The sequence below is a fragment of the Chelonoidis abingdonii genome, chromosome 2 (genome assembly GCF_003597395.2).
Source record: "Chelonoidis abingdonii isolate Lonesome George chromosome 2, CheloAbing_2.0, whole genome shotgun sequence".
Lineage (NCBI taxonomy): Eukaryota > Metazoa > Chordata > Testudines > Testudinidae > Chelonoidis > Chelonoidis abingdonii.
Genome location: NC_133770.1, coordinates 49,085,290 through 49,097,180, shown reverse-complemented (window position 1 = coordinate 49,097,180; position 11,891 = coordinate 49,085,290). Strand labels below are relative to the sequence as shown.

Genomic DNA, 11,891 nt, shown 5'->3' with positions numbered 1-11,891 from the left:
GATTTTATAACACCCGAACCTCATGACTGAGTTTATTGAATTCTCACCAAAATGAGATTGGAAGACTTCAAGCTGCAGGACTCCACTAGCACAGGACCATGGCCCCACGCTGCAGAGGAAGGCGAAAAACTGCCAGGGCTCTGCCAATCCGCCTGGAGGAAATCCTTCTGCCCCCAATATGGCGATCGCTAACCCTGAGTGTGGGCAGCTCACAGCCCGCACCCGAAGAAAAGAAATTCCTGCAGTTAACTCTTCCCCATCCCATCAATTCCCCTCCGACACCCTGAGCAGACTTATCTGCCGATCCAAATCAATGCCCAATTAAACTATCCATAGAACTCCCCTCTCCTACTTATTACAAGCTTTAGTTCTTAAGTTAGATAGTCTTTTGCCCCACTACTTCCTCGGAAGGCTGTTCCAGACTTCACTACCCTAGGTTAGAAACCTCTGTCTAATTTTCAGTCTAAACTTCTAATATCCAGTTTGTACCCATGTCCTACGTGCCTACTTTAGCTACAACTTAAATAATTCCTCTCCTCTCCTTACGTAATCCCCACTGCATGATATTCTTATTAGAGCCAGCTATCCCCCGTAGCCTTCTTCTTGGCCAGGTAAACAAGCCAAGTCTTTGGAGTCTCTTCATAAGGCAATTTCCATCCCGGATCTCTCTAGCAGCCCGTCTCTTGAACCTGTGTCCAGTTTGAATTGCTCCTTCTTAAAACATGGGACACACAGCCAACTTGCACACAATATTGCCAGGTGGTGTGTCTCACCAGCGCCGTCATATAACGCACTAAACACATCCTTCTCTTGTGAAATACCATCGCCTGAATGATCAAACCGGCATCTTGCTTTTTTTAAACAGCCCATATCACATTGCGGCTATAGTCAGCTCCTGCTATCGACCAATACCAAAGGTCCTTCTCTCTCTCGCTCGTTTCCCCAACTGATGCGTCCCAACGTATATCTCAAAATTCTTATATTATCCCCTAAGTGCCCCATCGCCTATCGCCTTTCACTATTATATTTCTTCCAATCTATCAGTAGTAGGTCCAGATTTCCTGATCAGATCCGGTCCTTCTCACGTTTAGCATCCCCGCAGCTTACGTAACATGCACTTAATCACACGGCTCTTGTGCCAAGTTCAGTAAATAGGGTTAAATAAGATCGGCCCAAAACCCGAAGCCTGAGGGACATCCGCTAGTAACCTCCTTTCCAGCCTAGACAGTTCATCCTTCAGTACGCCCGTCTGAGTCTCCGCCTCGTCAACATCAGTTCCTTATCACACTTACAACTTTCTATCATCACCCATCTTTTCAATTAATAACAGTTCCCAGTGCGGTACGGTTTCAATATCTGGCCCTAACTCTGCTAATAATCCGACTGGGTAAATTAGACTCTACACGCATATCCTTTGCTAAGTAAGTTCCGTTTCACCTTCTCATACAGAGCTTCAGATAGGTCGTGGTGTTGTGCACGATCTACCTTTAGTAAATTCCATGTTGCAATTGCGTTACCCAATAGACCCCATACACCTCGGAATCCTACTACTCCGCTACTAATAAATTGCTTACAAACTCCTTCATAACTACCCGGACAGACATCAAGCTAACAAGGCTCAATCTCAGATACCCGATTCACTTTTATTCCCTTTCTGTACAAAATAGACTACGTTAGCAATTCTCCAGCTCGTACGGTCAACCCCCCGAGTTACCGATTGCTTTAAATCTCTCGCTAACGGAGCTCGGCAATTTCACGCGCCGTATCCTTATAATATCTGATGGTTTAAAGAGGTCTCTATCCATATCCAAATCAGATCCCGGCGGTCTGTAGCACACCCCAAGCACTATCTCAGGGGAAGCTCTAGTAGCTTTTTTACCCAGTGTGATTTTTACCCAGACAGTCTCTGTCTTATCTATTCCATCACTTCTTATTTCATTACAGTTCACCTCCACTAGGTTGCACAAGAGGAGTCACTCATGTTACTTATCACCTTACTATCTTCTAGGTATTTGCAAACTGACTGCTTAATTATTTGGTCCGTTATCTTTTCAGGTACTGAAATTAAACTGACTGCTCTGTAATTCCCCAGGTTGCCCTTATTTCTCTTTTTATAGATGGGCACTATATTTGCCCTTTTCCAGTCCTCTGGAATCTCTCCTGTCTTCCATGACTTTTCAAAGATAATCAGTAATGACTCAGATATTTCTTCAGTCAGCTCCTTGAGTATTCTAGGATGCATTTCATCAGGCCCTGGTGACTTGAAAACATCTAATTTGTATAATTTTTAACGCTCCCCCTATTTTAGCCTCTGATCCTTCCTCATTTTCACTGGCATTCATTATGTTAGATGTCCAATTGCTACTAAACTCTTGTTGAAAACTGAAACAACAAAATAATTTAGCACTTATGCCAGTTCCAACATTTTCAGTTATTGTTGTCCCCCGCCCCGCATTGAATAACAGGCCTACCCTGTCCTTGGCCTTCCTCTTCTAATTCATTTGTAGAATGTTTTTTCGTTACCCTTTATCTCTAGCTAGTTCAATCTCATTTTGTGCCTTTGCTGTTCTAATCTTGCCCCTGCATTCCTGTGTTGTTTGCCTATATTTCATCCTTTGTAATTTTGATCTAGTTTCCACTTTTTGTAGGACTCAGCTTTGTCCCTACTGAGGAACCTGAGAGGCAGGGGGAGGGTGTACAGCCATGTTCTTGTAACCCTGCATCTTATGCCCCTTCCAGAGTTAGATTATCCCTCCCCAAAGAGGCAGTATAGACCAACCCAGCCATATCAGTTAGTGCAGCCTCAGATTCTGGAAAGGCAGAAGGAAAGAGATGAGGAACAATATGTGCCAGGAGAGAAACAACTTGTTTCCACTGTGATTTCCTCATCCTCCCTCAATGAGGCAATAAATCCCTCGATGTCTTCCTCTATTGATCATGTTCTCATGTCCTTCCACCACAGACACACATTTTTTCCAGTGTTGGCACATAATATGGCCTGGTCTGTTGCCCAGCTTCATCTTCCATGGTGCACAGCTCCTCCAGGAGCTGGCAGACCAACAGATGTTCCATGATTTGTGTTTCACCAGTGTCACATGTTTCTGGGTCACTGGAATAGCTCCACTTAGGCATATTGACTTCTGAGCTGCCAACTTTTGTTCAGAAGCAATTTAAACATCTCCAAATCAACCAATTCTTTCATACATATATGAAGGCATTCAGCAACACGGATCAGCATTTTCACACCTTTGCTGAGTATTTCAAGCCATATGTGCAACATTTCCAGTTGTGTAGTCAGTGATACTTTTAAGCAGTTCCATTGCTGCTAGGAAGCCTTTTCACAATTTCATGTGGCTAAGTGCCCTGGTGCACTCACGTAGCAGATGTTTGGTATCTTTGAACTCTCATAATCATTCCATTTTGCTTGTGAATTCTCTCCTGATATCTAGTGGCACAACTCTGGCAAGCATGTAAAGGCTGTTCACATTTGTTGGTTTTAGACATCCTGTGATATAGTTGCAGCTCTCGTTCAGCACAGGATTTAGCTTCTTTGGATAAGCCAATCTTTCCCACACTGGATATTCATATTGAGTGATCAAATAGCAAAGTGCAAGTGCAGTGATACTTAGTGTTGCTGCATTGGTTCCCCATTTTGAATTTTCAAGTTTCCTCAGTATGTTGTTCTGGGAGCTAACTTTGTCTTTTGTCTTCTCCACATGTGCCTTGAAGGAGAGAGAGTGGTCTAGTATCACTCCAAACTAGATAGGATTCCAGCAGTGGGCAAATGATACCCCATTCCAGATGATGATGAGTTGTCTATTGGCCTCATGATTCTGAAGATGGAAGAGACTCGCCTCTCTTTTGGCTAGGTTGGCATGCAATTGTTTCTTTGTGTAACAAACTGAGAGCTTAGACAGTGCTGATGTTAGTGTAGCTTTGATCTGGACAAAATCTTTGGCTTAGACAGTGGTGCATAGGTCATCGGCACAGATAACATTTCATGTGCTGAGATGGATTAGTTGATCTTCATGTATTGCAGAACATACACTCTTTTGTGGTAGGCCATTTTATTTGTTAGTTGTCTTCAATTCCCCTTCCTGCATAGTTTGACATAAAAACGTTAGTTCTCTAGTAGAGATTGTCAGTCATACAAAGTGGTCCTCTTTCATCATGTTGTATGTTATAGTAAGGAGCCTTCAGTGATTCATGTGTCATATGCTGCTAATAGGTCAACAAATACGGTGCTGCTATCATACACTTTTCAAAGCCATCTTCGATATACTGAATGGTGTTCAGCACTTGACTAGTACATGACTTGCTTGCCTGGACAGAACCCAGCTTGTTCTGGGATTGGGTGCTTTTTAATGAATGGTGATAAGTGGTGCCGACTGAGATGGCTCATACAGTTTGTAGAGGTGACATAGTAGTGATATAGGCGTGAAGTTCTTTGACTCTGTTGCATCCTTCCCTGAGTTCAGGAGTGCCACTACATATGCTCACTGCCCGATTTTGGGTCCTTTTGTATGTTGCTGAGCATCTGTTAAACAACTTAAGTAACCAGTTCTTTATTGCTGGTCAAAAATGTTTGATTTGTTCAGTCTGAATGACATCTAGAGCAGCAGTTTTGCCATTCTTGAGGGGTGTTAATTCTGGAGGTTAATTCAGTCATATACTGTGCCCTAGAAATATAAACTACCTGGTCTTCTTGGGTTGTTTGTTCAGTGCAGCTGCCATTTTCTACAAGTTCATCTGTGACCCGATCTGAAGTAACACTGTAGTGTCACTCTGCCTTCCCTCTGTGGTTGTTAAACTTGAGGATGGTTATCCTTACTTACTGTTGTGGGTTATGTCCATGGTCTTAATAAGGTTCTGCGATTACTTCTGTTTTTTCTTCTTTAGTGCAGAGATCCGTTCTTCACTGGCTGTGATAGTATCCTCAGTGAATTGTCTGCTTTGAACTTCAGTTTATATTTAGCATACCAATCCAATAAGATTTAGCATACCATACCAATCCAGTGTTAGTCCTGGCACATAATTTGTTTTGAAGCCTTGTGGAACATACTTTTTTGAGACAGTCAGTGCCGCACTGACAAACTGGTCATAATTTTCTGGTATTGGTTCGATCTTTCTTACAGTGGTATCAAGGTCATCGGTGAAGCCTTTCCATTCTCCTTTTTTAAAATTAAAGCAGTACGAACATGGTACTGAGTTAGGTGGTATGGTTTTATTGATCTGGATGGTGATGGATGCAACACTGTGTACCTCAGAATACCAACCTGGAACTCCCATATTCATCGTTGTCATATGATTGATACATTTTGTACAAAGTATGCCTTGTGAGGTATTATTTTTAAGTCTTGATCTGCTAAACATTAATATCCTCTTGAATTGTATGTGCATTCATTGTATGTGATGTTATGAAGTATACCTATAGGTGTTACTGAAATATGTTTTGAAGCTGGGAAATGCCCATACCTGGCCTTTCAGTAGGGACAAAGGAGGAACTATCAGTGGCCAGACAGGTGTTGACAGCCCATGAAGAAGAATCCATTATCCCAGAGACTTCTGAGAGAGGGCACATACACAATGGGGGCAGCCTGATGCCCACATCACACAAAGGATCTTTCTAGCAGCTGGAAGAAAGTATAAAAGAGGGACAGTGACATAATCACTGGGCCTCTCACCTCCCACATCACCTGGAAGATCATTCAGAAGACAGTCTTTGAACTGGGAAGATTGCGCCCAAGATGAAAGTGAACCCAATCTGTGCATTAGGAACAGTGATCTGCCTGTAACATCTATTAGGGTGAGAGACTGATTCAAATCTTGCTTAGTCTGTGAAAGTTAGAATTTAGACTGCATTTCTATTTTTATTTTTTAGGTAGCAACTTTGATCTCTATGCTTGCTCCTTATAATCACTTAAAATCTATTTGTAGTTAATAGATCTGTTTTATATTTTACCTAAAACAGTGTGGTTTTGGTTGGAGTGCTTGGGGAATCTCAGCTCAGGTTAGCAAAGGCTGTTGCACATGCACTACCCTTTTGTCAGAGTGGCAAACTTATTAATGAGCTTGCACTGTCCATGGGTGTCTTGAGCAGTGTCAGATGATATATTTCTGGGGTGCAAGGCTGGGGCCTGGGGTGATTGGTTGGTGCCTGTCTCTGTATGATTCATAAGTGGCTCAGGGAGCATTCATGCAATTTAGCTGGGTGTGGGGCTCCACATGTTGATGGCTGAGTGATCACAGCACCTGGAAGGGTCTTGCTGCTTGTCACTGGCATAGCATTGTGTGAGACAGCCCAGGCTGGAGACTTATGTGGGCACAGCAGTTCCGCATTGTATCCTGTGGTTCCCATCACAAGGGGCTAGTGCTGCAAATGTGGAATCAGACTCAACTTAAGTTTGTTATATGCATCAGCTATGTTGTTGCTAATAAACAGTACATCAGGTTTGTAGCCCTATATCCCTGGACTGCTACTGAAAGAACTGGGTAATTTAGGATTCTGAATCAACTCAAATGTATCCTCACTGATCACTTCAGTGAATTCCAGGACCTCATCGGATACATGGCAGAGTCTCTGGAGATTATCAGAAAGTAGTACAGAGGAAAGCTCACAAGCTCTTGGATGCCTTGCACTCTTCCATAACTGTCAGGCTTTCCATGCTGATAAATAAGGTATTGTTGGAGCCTTCAAAAGTCCTGAGACAGACTTCAGCATTTGATTCCTGCTATACCTAGGAGTGTAGACAGGAGTCCCTTCCAGTGGGTTTCAATAGTCTTATTCTCACCTGGTACAGGGATCTCTGGTTGTAGGAACCATCCAGGAGAAGTCCAAGCTGCTAGGGCCTCCCAAAGAAACATCTAAGGAGAAAAACCCTAAAAAGCTAGACCTGTTTGGATGCAAAGTCTTTTCACCTGCCAGTTTCCAGATGCTTATAGCTAGCTACCAACTCTTCTTTAAATATGACTTTTTAAAATGGGACAAACTATCACAGGAAAATCGAGAGGAATTTAAAGCCATCATGCTGGAAAGACAACTGATATCGCATGTTTCTATTCAAGATGCACTTGACATGTCCAACACAACAGCACTCACTATGGCCACTTCTGTGATAGTGAGAAGATATTTCTGGCTTTTATCATTAAGGATTCACAGGAATATCCAACCCACAATTGAGGTTCTTTCCTTTGAAGTTAATAAGCATTTTAATTCCAAAACAGGTAAGGCCCTCCATTCATTGGAGGACTCCAGGACAACTCTGCATTCTTTGGGTCCGTAGTTCTATTGCCAAGAAGAAAACAAATAAGATCAGTCTTCTGTCAGACAAAATCTCTCTTCCCATTACTATTATCAGCCTTAGAGGAACCACCAATAAAAAAGGAGAGGTTCCATCAACAATGATCTTCTGCCTCTTCCTCCACTTCTGCACAATCTGCATCTTCCACAAGGCAGCAGGTTTGATATTAGTGTTGAGAGCCTGACAGAACTTCTCAAGGATCGCTTCCCTTCCACAGACCCCTTTGGCAACCACCTTTTTATTTTTGGGAAGCCTAGACTGTCACCTCAGACTAATGTGTCCTGGAAATTGCTGAATCTAGTTTCATCTCTTCCTATCCCCTCCTCCCATCCATTTTAAGGGACCAGATACTGTTGAAACAATAAGTGGAATCCCTTTCTACATCTCAGAGCTGTGGAGGAGGTGTTTTTAGAGTTCAGGATAAGGGGGGGGCGGATATTCCCATTCTTTTCTCATCCCGAGGAAGAAAGGTTGATGTCTCATTCTGAACCACTGCTATCTCAACAAATTCATCTGTCATTTCAAGTTCAGGATTGTGACTCTGGCCTCTATAATTCCCTCATTAGATTCTGAAGACTAGTTCCTGGCAGTTGACCTTCAGGATGCATATTTTCACATATCCATTCATCTGGAGTACCTCAAATTCATCTTACTATCAGTACAAGGTCCTGCCCTTGGGTCTTTCCACCGTACCAAGGGTATCTACCAAGTGCTTGGCAGCCTATCTAAGGAAAAAGGGGATCCAGATCTATCTGTATCAACAACTGGTTGATCCAAAGAAGATCGCACCAGCAAATGATCAATGCAATTCAAGTGGCCTTAAAGCTCCTTGCCTCACTGTGCCTCAAAGCCAGAGAAAAATCCACACTTACTCCAACTCAAAGCATAGAGTTTATAGAAGCCATGTTAGAGTCTGGGTTGACAAGAGGTTACCTTCCATGAGATCCCAAACTATAATGAACCTCATGGACCAGGCTGTATCTCACCCAGAGACATTGGTAAGAGCATGCCTCAGACTTCTGGGACAGATGGCCTCATGCACATATGTGAGTCAGTTTGCCAAACTTCACCTATGCTGCATACAAGGGTGATTGAAATCAGTGTAACTATCCAGCAGAGACCACACAAATATGTTGGTCACGGTCCCTCAGAAAGTGGTGGAAAAATTCATTTCGGGTGGACAAGGGAGTACCCTTCTCTGCACTTCTACATACCAAGACAGGTGACAGATACCTCTACTCAGGGATTGGTAGGGGGGCCTCACCTACATCACTTTCAGCCACAGGGTCTGTCGTTCCCTCAAGAACCTTATATACACATAAGCATCCTTGAACTCATAGCCATTTGCCTGTAAGTCAAAGCATTCTTCACTCTACTCCAGGGATCCACAATCCAAATGCTGACAGACAACACAACAGCTATGCATTATGTCAACAGACAAGGAGGAGCTACATCATTTCCATTCTGTCAGGAAGCCATTAGGCTCTGGACTTGATGCATTAGTTACTAGATCATGCTACTGGGCTGGTATCTTCCAGCTGTTTGGAATTTGTTAACAGTTTATGACACGCAGGCACCCCAATACTCTCCGCTGTCAGGTAATTGGGATATGTTTTGTACAAAGTATGCCTTGTATCATTCTAAAAGTCTTAATCTGCTAGACATGAATATCTTGTTGGATTGTATGTCTATTGTTGTATGTGGAATTATGAAGTTTGGCTATGTATGTGTTACTGAAACATGTTGTGAGGTTGAAAACATCCCCACGCAGCCTTTTAGGTACAAAAGTAAAAAGGCCAAACAGTGTCAATGACTTATTGAGGAAATGCACACAAGCACAAGGATTACCCCAAGCACTGTGTACAACAGAAACCTCTGAGATAGCACTACTCAATGGGAACTGTTTGACCCAGGTTACAGCAAAAGAGCTTTCCAGCAAGTGTGAAGAAGATACAAAAGGGGGAAATGACATCATGATGGTACCTCGCTCTCCCTACAACAACAAACTTGGAAACACCTGAGGATGATAGAGTGTCCTGAGACAAGATGCTGGATTGATGATCAGTATAGCCCCAGCATGGGCTAGGCAGTTCTGGTATTCAAATCTGGTGAACCTCTCAACCAGGTATGTTGCCTGAGTTTGGCAGAACAATGATCAGCTCATACTACAGGACCCAGCATTGTTACATTTTACAGCCTGAATGCTGGCTGATCACATCCATTGAAAGAAGCTGTTTAGTTGGAGTTCAGTACAGTCTGTTCCAAAGCAGGAAAGATTCAACTAGACCAGGGGTCGGCAACCTTTCAGAAGTGCTGTGCCGAGTCTTCATTTATTCACTCTAATTTACGGTGTCGCGGGCCAGTAATACATTTTAACATTTTTAGAAGGTCTCTTTCTATAAGTCTGTTATATAACTAAACTATTGTATGTAAAGTAAACAATGTTTTCAAAATGTTTAAGAAGCGTCCTTTAAAATTAAAGTGCTGATCTTACGCGCCAGCCTGCTCAGCTCACTGCCAGCCTGGGGTTCTGTTCACCTAGGCCGGCAGTGGACTGAGCAGGGCCTGCGGCCGGGACCCCAGACCTGGTTAGGGGAGGTTCACGGGTCAGGGCAGAGGGCTGGGGTGTGTGCGGGTGTAGGGCAGAAGGCTGGGTGTGTGTGGGGGGGTCAGGACAGAGGGCTGGGTGTGTGTGGGGCGGGTGCAGGGCAGAGGGATGGGTGTGGGGGGGTTCAGGGCTGAGGGGTGTGGAGGGTGCAGGGCAGAAGGCTGGGTGTGTGGGGGAGTTCAAGGGTCAGGGCAGAGGACTGGGGGGTATGGGAGCTGCAGGGCAGAAAGCTGAGTGTGTGTGGTGGGGTCAGGGCAGAGGGCTGGGGGGTATGGGAGCTGCAGGGCAGAAAGCTGAGTGTGTGTGGTGGGGTCAGGGCAGAGGGCTGGGGGGTATGGGAGCTGCAGGGCAGAAAGCTGAGTGTGTGTGGTGGGGTCAGGGCAGAGGGCTGGGGGTATAGGGGGTGCAGAGCAAAAGGCTGGGTGGGGGGGGTTCAAGGGTCAGGGCAGAGGGCTGGGGAGTATGGGGGCTTCAGGGCAGAAAGCTGAGTGTGTGTTCGGGGATCAGGACAGGGGGCTGGGGTACTCGGTTTGTAGGGGTGCTCCCTGCCCTGAGCAGCTCAGGGCAGGGGCCTGGAAATATGCCCTGTTCCCCCCCTTCCCCAAGGCTCCGTTCCTGCCTCTCTCTGCATCTTCTATGTAGCTGCATACAGGCTGCCGCTCTTCCCCCCTCCCCCTTGCTAGGGCCATCTGCTGATTGGCGCAGGGATGGAGAGGGGGCGGGGCAGGAAAGCACCACGCTGGGGGAAGAAGCAGGGGAAGGGGAAGCTAGGCTGCCACAGAATCAAGCTTGTGCCTCCAGCCCCTACAGGGGAGAGCGGTGGGCGGCAGGGCGGGGGCGCTGAGTGGGGCTGGGGGGCCAGGACTGCGGCAGGCGGCTGCGTGCTGCTCAAAATCGGCTCGCGTGTCACGTTGCCGACCCCTGAACTAGACTAACTTATACAGCTAAGTAGAAAAGGTTTTCAATTGTGCATTTCAGAATCACAGCTGTCTCCTTTTGACAACACCAATTTCAAGCAATACTGGAGTATTTATTAACCCTGAAACCACTCTTTCTATTAGTTCCATAAAGGTCCATCTATCAGCAATCTCTGTACATCACCCTCCTATCCAGGGCCTTCTCACTGTACAGTTGTGAGATTCCTTAAGGGACTAACCCATGTTTTTTTCTCCAGGTCAGAAGCCCCTCTCCTTCTTGTGACTTCAGTATAGTATTAGCAAGGATGATTGCCCCTCTCCCACTTTGAGCCCTTAGCAGCCTGTTCCCTAGATTTTCCCTGTCTATGAAGCCTGCCTTTTTAGTAACCATTATTGCATCAGCTTGAAGAGTAGGAACTCTCAGGGCGGCTCTCCCTTATAAAGTGTTTCATAAGGACAGGGTCACTCTCAGGCTTCATGCCAGGTTGCTGCCCAAAGTTGTGTCAGACTTCCACATGAACCAATTCATCTCCCAGTTTTCTCACTCAAATGTGGAGGAAGCTAAACATCACACATGTGATGTAGTAAGGTCATTATTACACTACCTTAACAGGTCAAAATCATTGAAGAACACACCTAGACTGAGAGAGTTACAGGTCAGACTGTATCCTTACAGAGATTAACAAAATGGGTCTCCACTTGTATAAGAAAGCATCATAAGCTAGCCAAGTTAGATTTACCTAGTCACCTTAGAGCTCATTCCATTAGAGCTCAGGCAGCCTCTGCTGCCAGTTAGAAGAATGTCCCTGTTTCTGAAATTTGTAAGGCAGCTATGCGGAGTTCACACCACATATTTATAAAATGCTCTTCTTTGCTAGAGGCTTCCAGAGTGAACACCTGTGTTGGTAGAGCTGTCCTGTTTAAACAGGACTCCTAAAACCCATCTCAAAGCAATCAGAGCACTGCATATTAATTACCAAAAGTGGAATTCATGTGGACAATTCCTAGAACAAGTATTTTACTTTATAGTAACTGTGGTTCTTTGAGATGTACTGTCCATACAGA

General features: G+C 44.7%; 1 protein-coding gene across 1 annotated transcript in view; it reads left to right on the top strand.

Moving 5' to 3' along the window:
- Window positions 1–11,891, top strand: part of CLXN (calaxin) — a 43,107-nt gene that overhangs the window by 29,512 nt on the left and 1,704 nt on the right. The gene's annotated exons all lie outside the window — the stretch shown is intronic.